A 13,625-nucleotide genomic window follows, 5' to 3' on the forward strand; every position below is an offset into this window, starting at 1 on the left:
TGAAGTGTCACATATATAGGAGAAGGCATCTCCCGAAAAAGAATGCTTTTGACTAGTGTTCCTGCTTGCAGTGAGGGGCTTACCCTTTCGGGGGTTAAAGCCTTTTGACCCCTGGATAATAGAGTGTGCTCTGCGGACCTGCATTGCTTTTGCGGCTAGTGGGTTGGTGAAGTGATTTGGAGATGTGACAAGTTACTGTTCTCACACTGCTTTACTTCACCTCTACGACTTTTTGACCTTCGAACCCTTTAACCCTTTGAACACTTAAGTATTTTAGTCATTTTATTTTGTCTTGAGCTACCCCCGTCATCAGGCTGAAACACCATTTTAAAATTATTTTTTCAACAGACTATAGCAAAAGCATAATAACATTTAGGATATGAGCAAGCAAAGAAGTTTAAGTTAACAAAAATGACAATATTTGACCTTTTCATGGTTTTTAGTAATACTATAGATATAATCTTGAAGGGGTATGGTATCAAATCTCGCGCCAAGCCGGACATGAGTGACCATTTCCAGCTCAAGTACTCCCATCAACGAGGACTTATCTGCGTCCGTGCGGGCATGCGCGAACCCAGTTGACTGCTCCAATCGGTCTAGTGATGAGAAGACTTACCTTGTGTATGGAAATGGTTGTTTTCGTCACAACAAGGGATGCGCCACACATCTCGATGCGGCCCAACACCACATCCTATCGTCGACACAAGTGGGACTGCATCCTATCGTCGACACAAGTGGGACTGACACTTTGACTGAAGTGTCCAAACCAGCAAGTGGCACTGACAACAGTCAGCTGTCCAGTCCACATGTATGCAAAGGTGGCACACAGACTGACAGCCACAGCAGGACGTGGCATCACCCCAGGAAGCGTCCAACACTTTCGTGACCTGCGCTTCTGACAGACTTGAAAAGGGCTGTGCGTTGTCAGTCTAGCCACTATATTACCCTCCTTCACTCTTCGGCTATAAATACTCATCCCGGATCAGGTTTGAGGTAAGGCTAATCTGCTCTCTCTCACACTTACTACAAATACACACTTTGCTCTCAAGCAAATACTGATTTTCACGTCGGAGAGTGGTAACAAGGAGCACCCTCCACCCCATCCTCCTTGTTACGAGTCACGGTGAGTTTCCTTGTGCAGGAGACAGGTTAGTGGACGGTCCAGCCATCGATCCTCGGAAAGAAGGGATTAACCCTGCTTGACGAGACCAGTAAATTAACCTCCCCGGTTAACCACTGTTTCACCAAATCTATTTGAAAACAATCAATCATTTGCAAATCTGAAAATAGTTTCTAAAATGATGGACACATGTTGTTAGGAATAGTTTCTCTTTATAAATCAAGAGTAAAAGTTGATAAACAACCGTTAACGAGAGTTGTTTACGATAAAACGTTCTCTATAATTTGGTTTCAGTTACTATCTTTAAGCTTAAATGAACGACCAACATCATTGTCACATCCGCCTTGTTTTCGGCTTTTCGTCTACTCCTTGCCACTACCACTGCCACAATTACCACTGTCCCGATCGTTACCTTCAGGGCCGGCTCAACCATTTTGGTGGCCAAATCCGAAGTAAAAGCTTATGGCCTTTTTCCAAAAAAAAAAAAAGAAAACAATTTGCTTCTATTTCAGCTTCTCGTTTTTGTTTCTTTTGCCTTTTAGAATGGTCGGATTCATGTTTACGATATCTATTAGACATTATAAATCTATCACAGATTCACAGAACTCGCTAACTAACAGAAAATTAGGCAACTAGGAAATTAGGGCTAATATCACAAACTAGCAAATATATCACAAACTTCAATTAGGCAACTAGGAAATTAGGGTTAACATCACAAACTTCAATTAGGCAACATATTTTAGCTAGAATTCTCATTAATCATACCTTCAACAGACGATCTCGGCCGGCGATAGCGGTTGCTTAGAAGTCAGAAGATGATGCAGCGGCTTGATACTTTGCTTCGAAGTCAGAAGATGATGCAACAGAATCAATTATGCAGCGTTGAAGAAGATGATGCAGCGGAATCAATATATATATATATATATATATATATATATATATATATATATATATATAGGGTAAGGTTCATGCGAGACCCACCTTTATTGCGAGAACCGCGAGAACCAATGTGAACACAACCTAAAATAGCTAAAAAAAACCTAAAAGAACCCAACCCCCACCCCCACCCCCCAAAAACCTAACCCTCCCCCCCCCCCCTGCCAAAAAAAAAAAAACCTAACCCCCCCTCCCCCCAAAACCTAACCCCCCCCCCCCAAGCTAAATGCTAAAAACTAAAACCCCCCAAAAAACCTACAAAAAACCTAAACCCCCCCCCCCCCAAAAAAAAAAAAAAAACCTAAACCCCCCTCCCCCACCCCCCAAAAACCTAACCCCCCCCCCCAAGCTAAAATGCTAAAAACTAAACCCTCAAAAAACCTAAAAAAAATCAAAAAAAAATTCTAAAATTTTTTTTGTGTGTTTTTTAGCTATTTTTAGGCATTTTTGGTTGTGTTCACATTGGTTCTCGCGATTCTCGCAATAAAGGGTGGTTCCTAACGAATCTTTGTCATATATATATATATATATATATAGTAGGAGTTGGGTAGAAAGCCTTATTTTCCTAGAAAGTCTAGGAAGCAATCACAACGTGACATGTGGCATTGAAGGATTTTAACTAAAAGGGCAATTGTGTAATTTGACATTTTATTTTAATTTTGGAATTTATATCTCATTAACTAACTATGCACGATTTTATGGTAACTGATTCTCCATGATTTGCGAATTACTACCAGATGTAAATATCAATCAAATTCTCATTCGTTCCTTTCACAATCTTGATCAACTTTTTTCGTAAATCATTTTTTACGTGAGAGAAAGTTATGGCTTCAAACACAATTCTTGATTGTGGATATGGCAAATACACTTCTTTTTCTGTTTACTATTATCTGGTCTGTATCGATTTTTAATTATGTCTGGAAACCACCAGAATGTTCTTGACGTTGTGTTTTAACAACAAGCAGATTCATACAGTTGTGTTTTAGCATTCAGATTCATACAGTTGTGTTTTAACAGCAAGCAGATTCATATAATTGTGTTTTAGCATTCAGATTCATACAGTTGTTTTTTAACAGCAAACAGATTCATACAGTTGTGTTTTAACAGCAAGCACATTCATATAGTTGTGTTTTAACAGCAAGCAGATTCATACAGTTGTGTTTTAGCATTCAGATTCATACAGTTGTGTTTTAACAGCAAGCAGATTCATACAGTTGTGTTTTAGCATTCAGATTCATACAGTTGTGTTTTAACAGCAAGCAGATTCATACGCTGTGTTTTACCATCCATGCTGGTAATGCTGGAGGATTTCTTGACGCTGTGTTTTAACAGCAAGCAGATTAACATGATGTGTTTTCTTGATGTGTTTCTTCATGACGGATAGAAGGAAGAGAGAGAGAGAGAGAGAGAGAGAGAGAGAGAGAGAGAGAAAGGGAGAGAGAGAGAGAGAGAGAAAAAAAAAGAAAATCACAAGAAATGTGGGGTGGTTATGGAATGACAATTATTTCCATATTTAAAACAAGCTAAATGGCATATCTACCCCTGATTAATTAAATAATCATATTTTTAAGAAACGCATATTTCCAAAATGCCACCAAGATGATCTCAACCATTAAACGCACCAATTGGATGACCCAGATCGCTTCCTAGACTTTCTCGGAAAAACACACTTTCCGTATGATCCCCACTCATATATATGGTAAGGATTCTAAGAGAAGAACACCCTATTTAAGAAACTTGAGAAGTATTCTAGACCACATTCCTCCAAACCAATTTTTTAATGTTTTGTTTTTTTTTACTTCTAATCGCTTATTTTTAAGAGTTTTTTTTTGCATATATAAATATATGTATATATTCAATTTTGAATTATACACACATGTATATAGTCAATTTTTAACCTACACGCATGTGTAGATGATGAAAAATATATATCCTTAACCTAAAAAGTGTAGGAAACCGAGTCAAATGAGTGCCGATTGAGCTTATTTCAGCGGCATTCGGACCGACCCATTAAACAATAACCAAAAATCTCTAAACCCTAATACTAAACCTTAACCCTAAGGCTAAACCCTATGCTAAAACCTAAAAAACTAAAACCTATAACTAAACCCTAAAGCTAAACCCTAAGCTAGACCTTAAATACTAATGCTAAACACTAAAATTAACCCCTAACGCTAAAGCCTAAATACTAATTCTAAACCCTAAACCCTAAAGCTAAAACTAAATCATTCAACTCAATCCTAGATGTACAATACTTATTTTTCAATTTTAAACATGTATATGCGTATAGTTAAAAGATTGGTAATATTACACATGTATATAAATCCCTAAAAAAACTAACAGAAAAAGCTCTGATTTTTCATAAAAGAAAATTTGCGTTTTTTTTTTTTGCATTTTTATTAGGAAAAATGTGTGATCCAGAATGTTTCTCAAGTTTCTTAATTAGCGTAATACTTCTCACATGATCCTAACCCTAGATGATGTTGGTGGTGTTGGCGGATGGTGGTAATTTGGGTGGCAATCATAAATCGAGTAGAGATTGAAGATCAGAACAAGAATTACCTGGTTGTGATGGTGGCTGATCTGATGGTGGCTCACCTCGGAAGAGAAAGTGTAAAGTTGGAACTTAGCTGATCTGATGGTGGCTCACGTCGGAAGAATTACCTGGTTGTGATGGTGGCTGATCTGATGACATCGGGAGGAGAGCTTACGAATGTGATGAACTGGGTATGAATTTTGATAAAAGTTGAATTCGAAATCTGGAGAATCTCTTGATAATATGGTTGTTTGTTAAACAATAAAGATGATAATCTTATAAAATAAAAAAAGATATTAATGATTAGGATCTAAAAAATAGATTAGGTAACTGATTTGAATTATTAATATAATGATTTAAAGTTAATTTTATTATATAATTACAATCCTAACCTTGTTCACTCTAAAGTAAATCAAGGGCCCAGATCAGTTCACACAGTTCACTATAAAGATATTGTTCACAACTGAACTTAATCCTATACATACATACATACATACATACATACATACATACATACATACATACATACATACATACATACATACATACATACATACATACATACATACATACATACATACATACATACATACATACATACATACATACATACATACATACATACATACATACATACATACATACATACATACATACATACATACATACATACATACATACATACATACATACATACATACATACACACACACACACATACACACATACATACATACATACATACATACATACATACATACATACATACATACATACATACATACATACATACATACATACATACATACATACATACATACATACATACATACATACATACATACATACATACATACATACATACATACATACATACATACATACATACATACATACATACATACATACATACATACATACATACATACATACATACATACATACATACATACATACATACATACATACATAGGGTTAGGTTCATTTGTGAACAACCCTCTTGATTGTGAACACTAGTGAACTAATCCTTAACCCTTGATTATCAATACACAAGTGTAAATCAATGGTCAGGATTTGTTCACTAAGTTCACAAATACATTAGTGTTCACTCTAGAATCCCACCATACATATATATATATATATATATATAATATATAATATATATATATATATATATATATATATATATATATATATATATATATATATATATATATATATAGGGTCAGGATTTAGGAAAAACGGTGAAAAGTGTGAGAACGATGAGAACGATTTTGGTGTTGATATGTGGCATTGATGCTAAATTACACTAAGGGTAATAAAGGGTAATATTGGCAAAAAAACCACTCACACGAACTGGGTGTTCAAATAAAACGCCATAAAAACACCCAATTCAGAAAAAAAAAATCCATGAAACACTCAGTTCAGAAAAACGCTATAAAACACCCAGTTCAGAAAAACGCCATGAAAAAACTCAGTTGAAAACGCCATAAAACACTCAGTTCAGAAAAACGCAATGAAAAATACCTAGTTAAAACGCCATAAAAACACATAGTTCACAAAAACGCCATGAAAATATCCACTTCATTTTTTTCGAAAAAAGTATATCAATAGTATACTCGTTGGAAAGATAAAAAAAACGCTGAGTTTTATGGTGTAATTTTTTTAGAAAAATAATCACGTATAAAAAAGTTATTGGTGTTGAAATATGATGGGGGAGAAATGACATGTGATTAGCATGTGCAGCCTTGATTGGATCTTCCAATTTTACCCATCCTGGTAGTTATAAGGTTCCCATTATTTACAAAAATGCCACCGCATCATCTTAGGCACAAATCACAAAGATCTTATTGCAGCAAATCGTTGTCACTGTTCTCACACTTTAAATCGTTTTCCCTTGATCTCATTCCTGTATATATATATATATATATATAGGGTGGAGTTATTGTAAAAAAGACCAAAAGTGTGAGAAAGGTAAGAAAGAATCTCAACCATTAGATCTAAATTAATTGAAAAGAGTAAGATTGTAAATGCATTAACAAATTCAAATATGGTAATCCTTGATTTAAGGATTTGGAGAGAGAAAATCCTTGATTTAAGGAATATAACCGTCCATAACATCATTCATTTTAATTTTTTTTGCATCATTCACAGAATCAGAGCCATGTTCATGACATGGTGTTTTAAAAAAATTCATAGTTCAATTCATGGTGTTTTTACGAAAATAATATAACACCATTCAGTAAACAAAAATATAACACCATTCAGTACACAAAATAACACCATTCAGTACAAGATATAACACCATTCAGTAAACAAAAAATAACACCATTCAGAAACAAAATAACACCATTCAGAAACAAAATAACACCATTTAGAAACAAAATAATACCATTCAGAAAAAAAAAAAACCATCCAGCAAACAAAAAATAACATCATTCAGTAAACAAAATAACACCATTCAGTAAATAATATAACACCATTCAGTACAAGAATATAACACCATTCAGTAAATAAATATAACACCATTCAGAAAAAGAAAATAACATCTTCAGAAACAAAATAACACCATTCAGAAACAAATAACACTATTCAGAAAAGAAAAAAAACACCATTCATTCATATACCTTCTGATTCAAAATGTGATTTCATTTCTGTTCGTCTCCACACAATTCAAAACCAACATGGATGCTTCTGCTTCAGCTTCCACAAGATTCAAAAACAATCTTACCTTCTCCTCCACTTTGCTCGACGATATTTACCGCTCAATCGACGAACAATCCACAGTTTGCACCCAAACTTCACGAAAAAAACACAACAAATCCGTTGGAAACCGTTGTTTTCAACACGATGATGACGATCATGAACACCGAGCCACCGCCGCTGCCACTCGCACCAGCACCACCGCCGCTGTCGCTCGCACCACCACCACAGCCGCTGCCGCTCGCACCACCACCACCACCGCCGCCGCTGCCGCTGTCGTGTTTGATCTTCCGATTGGCCGCTGTCGTGTTTCTTCTTCAGATTGATTATGAGAGAGATCAAAATCGTAGATGGAGATCATCTGGAGAGAGAGAAATATTGTAGGGATTTGATTTACTGTTTCCATTTTTTGAATGGATATAAAGACTTTATTACCCCTAGAATTTTCAATTCAGTCCAAAAAATAAATCAAATTTTACAATTTGGTCCCTATTAATCTCAACCATTAGATCAAAGATCTAATGGTGTAGATTCTTTCTTATTTTTCTCACACTTTAGACCTTTTTTACAGGATTCTCTACCTATATATATATATATGTAAGGTAAAATGAATATTCCTATAAGTTGTGAGAACCTAGAGAACTCGACTAAAATAAATGTTCTTAAAATTTTTTTAACAAAAATCCTAATGAAAATCAACTTTTCAAAAAAAAAACTAAAAATTAGTTTTTGTTGATTTACGCCACGTCGCCATCGTAAAATACCCTTGCAATGAGTGTAAATGCTCATGTCAGCAGCTTTTATAGTGCTGTAAAAAGGTTGAAAACACCGCTCAATTTTTTTTACAAGTGTGTTTATAAAATGTTTATCTAAGTTTGTGCATAAAAATGGTGGTAAAACTGGCACAAAAAGTCAGAGTTCTCTAAGTTATCACAATCCGGGTTGATCTAATGAGAAGAGAATCAATTTAAGAAAAAAAAAAGTAGAAAATCGTATAATGGTAAAACATTAAATAGTTTATAACACCTTACATTAATTATTTTCTATCTGCTTAATTCGTCAATTTCATTTTATTCATACATAAAATTTTATCCTATACATTATCGAATTTTATCCTACACAGCTCGTAATTTATCATACACACTAAATTATTATTTTTTAAATATATATATATATATATATATATGTATATATATTGAAACTAAGTTACAAATTTTATGTAGTTAGCTACAAAAGAGGAATCATTCAAACTAATGATTTATGTAAATTTACCAATATACTTTTACAATAACATTAAATACAAATATTAAATAAAAGACAATAAAACTTATTGGTTGAAATTAATTTTTTTTCTCTTAAAAAATATTTTTTTTCATTATATATTATTTATATTCTTGATTTTTTTAAATTTGTGAGGACAAGCTGCAGTATCTTTGAATGCAAATATTTACTGTACAATTTAATAGGACTAGGTTTCGACCTTTCGTGCCAAAGAAGAAGAAGGGGGCCTTCTTTTGTTGGTTGGGTTAGTGTCGGTGGGGCGTATTTTTATGGGCCTTCTTCTTAAAAGGCCTTTGGTTTTGGGTCATTAAATTAAAAGATGGTATTTGTTGACTCTTAACATTAAATCATTGGGTTTGTAGAATTGTAGGTAAGGAATTAACTTCTGATTATCTATTTTTTTTCTTCATTTTTTTTTTTTCAATAAAAGGACCTGTAGCTTGGTAGTACCAAAAATTGTAGTAATGTGTTGTCGTCAAGTGGTGAGGCCTTTAGTCCTGTCGTGAACATTGGTGTAATGTTTAATAGTAAGTTTAGTGGATGCGTGAGTTCGCAGTTCTAAAAAAACCAAACTCTATTTTTTTTTAACTGTGGATAGGTATTATTATAATAAAAAAACTAACAAGATATTAGAGTAATTACAAACAAACAGTAATTTTATTACTTATTAGTTACTAGGGTTGGTGGTCCGGTGGCAATACAAAACCTTTTGAATTTTGGTTTCAAGTCTCACATGTAGCAAGAAATTCACTTTTCGAAAAAAGAAAAGTATCATTGTGAGCTGTACGATGAGTATCTTTTACGTTATTAAATCACTGATCAAAAGTCAATATGTGAGGGTTATAATTAAAAGAACGGCGAATAAACTTCGGGGACCAGCACCCTTTATAAATTACTGTGTAATTCACAACACCAATAATTACTACAAGTTTGCTATGGATTGTTATGTAAGATGGTGATATTTACAACACATATGTAATATCATTGTACTAACAACCACTAAAGAGATGTTATAGTAATTTATAACAACCGCAATATTTAACTCACATAATAAATATGAAAGCCAGCCACAAAAGTAGGAATTCATGAACAAAATGATGTAAGCTTCATTGCATAATTTGCTTAAGCAAAAACATTTTAATATATTCCTTCATTTTCATTTCATTTGAGGCATTAAGTAATTTGTTTAAGTAACAACATTTTAATATAGTTCTTCATTTGCTAAAGTGTCACACCCTTAAAATTCACATGCGGAGTTTTACCCTAAGGCGTGCGACTGACCAGGATTAAGCCACTAATCATGTTGAACAAATATTAAAGTTACTAAATTTATCACAATCAACACGATTAGTGATTAGGTTTTAATTGTCTAAAACACAGCTTAAATCAACAACGTAAGCAAACGTAAAAATCCTGACAATAGTTAAAACACATTGTTTAATAAGATTAAAACCAATAGTTTATTGCAGCCACGACACTCCAAATGCTGCAAGCTCCCATGCTGCACCTAACGTCCTACAAAGCATGCACAAGTGTATCAACAAAGGTTGGCGAGTTCACAGTTTCAATTTTATAGTAAAGTAAGTTTTTAAATACATTAGTTTATTAAAACATATCATGGGTAGCTAACCCACGGTTAAGCTACTAAACTGTGTAGTACCGAATACTTGGCTGTAGTAAGTTGTTGTGCCCTGTATCAATGTTTATCGCCATTGATATAAATTCAAGGTCAATAGTTCACGCCCGGCTCCTAGCACGGTGTGAGGTTTGTAAAATCTAATAGCGTTATTAACTATTACCCCGTTTGCCAAACCCGACAACTAATCGGTATAATGTGTAGGGACTTTTTAGATAGAGTTTCATTTAGTACGCTAAAGACATGAAATGTAAACTACGGTATTAATTAGTAGTATTCCAACCCAGGAATATAAGGTGGTCCCAAATCCAGGGATAGTGTAGTTCCCAATACCGGAATGCATGCATATAGTAAATGTGTGAACTCAACTTTGTTTAGCTCGGCAAGATTAAGAGTATGCTAGTTAGGATGGTCAACCACGTCCTATTATGGTTACCAAGAATATTAGGGGGTGTTTATATAATTCACGCAAGTCCTACACGTATCTAGAAAATAGCACGCAAACAAGTTGTCACAAAATATTTTACTGTGTGGTTTTTATGCACATGTTCATAGTATAACCTATGACATGACATACGCTACTTATACAATCACTAAGCAAGTGCGGACACTAAAAATAGCAAGTTCGGCTCTTATAAGCTTTATGAATCATACATAGCAAATTCACTAAAATTAGGCTGTTTTAGGAAGCTCCTTTACCATACTTACGATGTTGCAAAAATTATGATATTTTTATAGGATGTACCCTTTGGTGGGGTTGTCTTTGTGTTAAATTATTAAGGCCTAACACTTTATCGAAAAATTTAGAAAAATCTTTTACTATGCAGTGGCCAGATTCGTCACTTTCTGACTACAGCCTACGAAAAAAAAAATTTAAAAATCTTCGACCCGATTGATCCGATTCCACTTGGAGATTCGTACTGACACCTAAGACTATCTACTAGATAAATTTCATGACCAAAATCCAAGTATTCACCGAGATGTGATGTAAAACACAACACACAAATTCTACAGAAAAATGTAGCTTTGCCATTGAAACGAAATAATTTGTTTAAAATATAAAACGACGTCCAAAAATTGTGATTCCAGAGCCTTAGAAGCGTATTTCAAAATACTACGTTTTGGACTCGAGAAAATCCAGTTTTCGTTATGTTACGACCCGTTTACAGCCAACTAAAGTTGGCTGTAAACATCAAACAATTTTCTGTTTCAGCTACCCGATCCCCAAACGATTATTTAATACCTCAAACAACCTATAATCATCGATCATAGCAGGTTATATGTCACTTTCATCGGATTTATCATACAAAACTTCAAGATTATCAAACCCTATTCCATATATAATTTCCGTATATAAATAACCAATAACGCTAAGCATCATGCGTCACGTTTATGAATCTTATACCCCAAGTTATCATCAGATCAACAAGGATTACCATCACAATAGAAAAACACAGCCTATAAATGAAGAATTAATGCATGGTAAACTTATGTGACTTCAACACTTGTGGGTTGTATTGAACCCTATTAAAACAGAAAGTGTAGAGGTAGCTTGTACCTCTAAACTTGTAAGAATCAACTCTAACAAGTTCCACAACCATTGATGGGTTTAGGGGGTTGCTAGGTACAAGATTCAAGTATAAAAAGTTAAGTTTTGTAAACGTTAACCATGTTTCTTCCAAAAAAGAAAGTTTGGACCTCAAAATAGTGATGTTCCGCCTTAGATTACCATGGTAATCTTGTGGAAACACTCTTAGAGGTGTTCCAAGCTTTGTAGAAAAAGGAATGGTGAAGAAAGTATAAGAAAAGTGAGTTTGAACTCACTTTGGAACTTGCTTGTAATCTGCCCAAAACTTGTATTTGCAACTGATTTGGGAGTGCCTTTGGAGTGTTGAAGAGTTGGAAAAGAGAAAATTAGGTGATGGAGGCTTGGTTTTATAATGAAGGATTAGGGTTTTGTGTTTAAGAAGGTTGTATGGTGATTGGGGAAGAAGAAGAAGGTGACCAATCTTGGAGCTGGAAATAACTTTCTGCGGATTCAGGGGCGTGGCGCAACGCCAAGGCTAAATGGGGTTAGGCTTCGCATAGCGCCAAGCCTCATTTAGCCTGACTTTCATTTATTTGCATTTTAGTCCCTGAACTTTGATATTTCGTTATTTCAAGCTATAACTTGTGTATTTGGCATAAAATTAGGTACAAAACATGTATGAAAGCTTAGATTGAGTATCGCGAATGTATGATTAAGTATTTGTAAGTTCAATTAACATCAAAATACGTATCTACGATCGATTGCTTGTATGACAAATACGAATTTGCGTGAAAGAGGTATATGTATCAATCGTGTTTATAATTTGAATGTAAAACAAGTACATATAATCAAAGTATAATTCATATAAAGATGGTCAAGTTTTACAATGATTTGAAACGTCGGTTTACAATGATTTGAGACGAAATACGATTACGAAAGAATACGAGTTTCCCCAAATAGAATGCAGGGCGAGCTTTCTAAATAAGGAAAGTTCTAAAAAGCGAGGCATTATAGCTACGGGGTTCGGGATCGAAGAATCAAGGGAAAAACAGGGTCCTGAGCGTCTCTGACGGCCTAGAAACCCGTCACCAACACCATGCATAGACAACATGTTTGGGCATCGGCAAGGTATTTCGCATCGGTGACTCCGTAAAGGAGCGTTGACGACGCCCCCTGCTATGCCAATGTCCGGATTTTGGTCTTTCTCACTGTTTTGCTCCCCGTTTAAGAGCCCCATGAGTCCCGATTCTTAACTTTGGATTATTTCAAGCCCCTAAATTATTCCAAAACTAAATCTCGTATCCCTACATCCAAATCCTATACTTATCACCTCACTTTCTAGATTTTGACCCATTCATTCCCACCAAGTGTAATTGTCCATATGTAAACTACAAATAGCCTATTAAGACATTACTTGCCTTGGTATTACCATTATATATCCATCCTTTCATGGTCCCTTTTTCTCTTGCATACAAAACTTCATTGGATAATAATAAATTGAGTTCGGGAATGTAACCCCAGCAAAAATTTCGAGCCTTTAATTTTCGTACCAAATATTCGTTAATACGAACATTATAATTTTAACTTGGCGTCATTACCTGAACAAATCTAAGTATCACATACCTTGAAACTTTCCTAAATTATATTGAGGGATTAGAATCGTCAAAACACCGAAACTCATAGTCTAGGAACTAAAAATACCAAACACCTTAATTTACCATGTTGTGCCACCTAGCAAGACACTAATCACTTCCTAAAATACTCATGGACACTTGTCCTAACCATCTTCAAGAACTAAACACATCATAGGACATTAATCATCTCCTAAGACACCCATGAACACTTGTCTTGCCTATGTTTTGCCACCTATCTTCTCTTTTGCCTT

Source organism: Helianthus annuus, chromosome 14 (assembly GCF_002127325.2).
Source record: "Helianthus annuus cultivar XRQ/B chromosome 14, HanXRQr2.0-SUNRISE, whole genome shotgun sequence".
Lineage (NCBI taxonomy): Eukaryota > Viridiplantae > Streptophyta > Magnoliopsida > Asterales > Asteraceae > Helianthus > Helianthus annuus.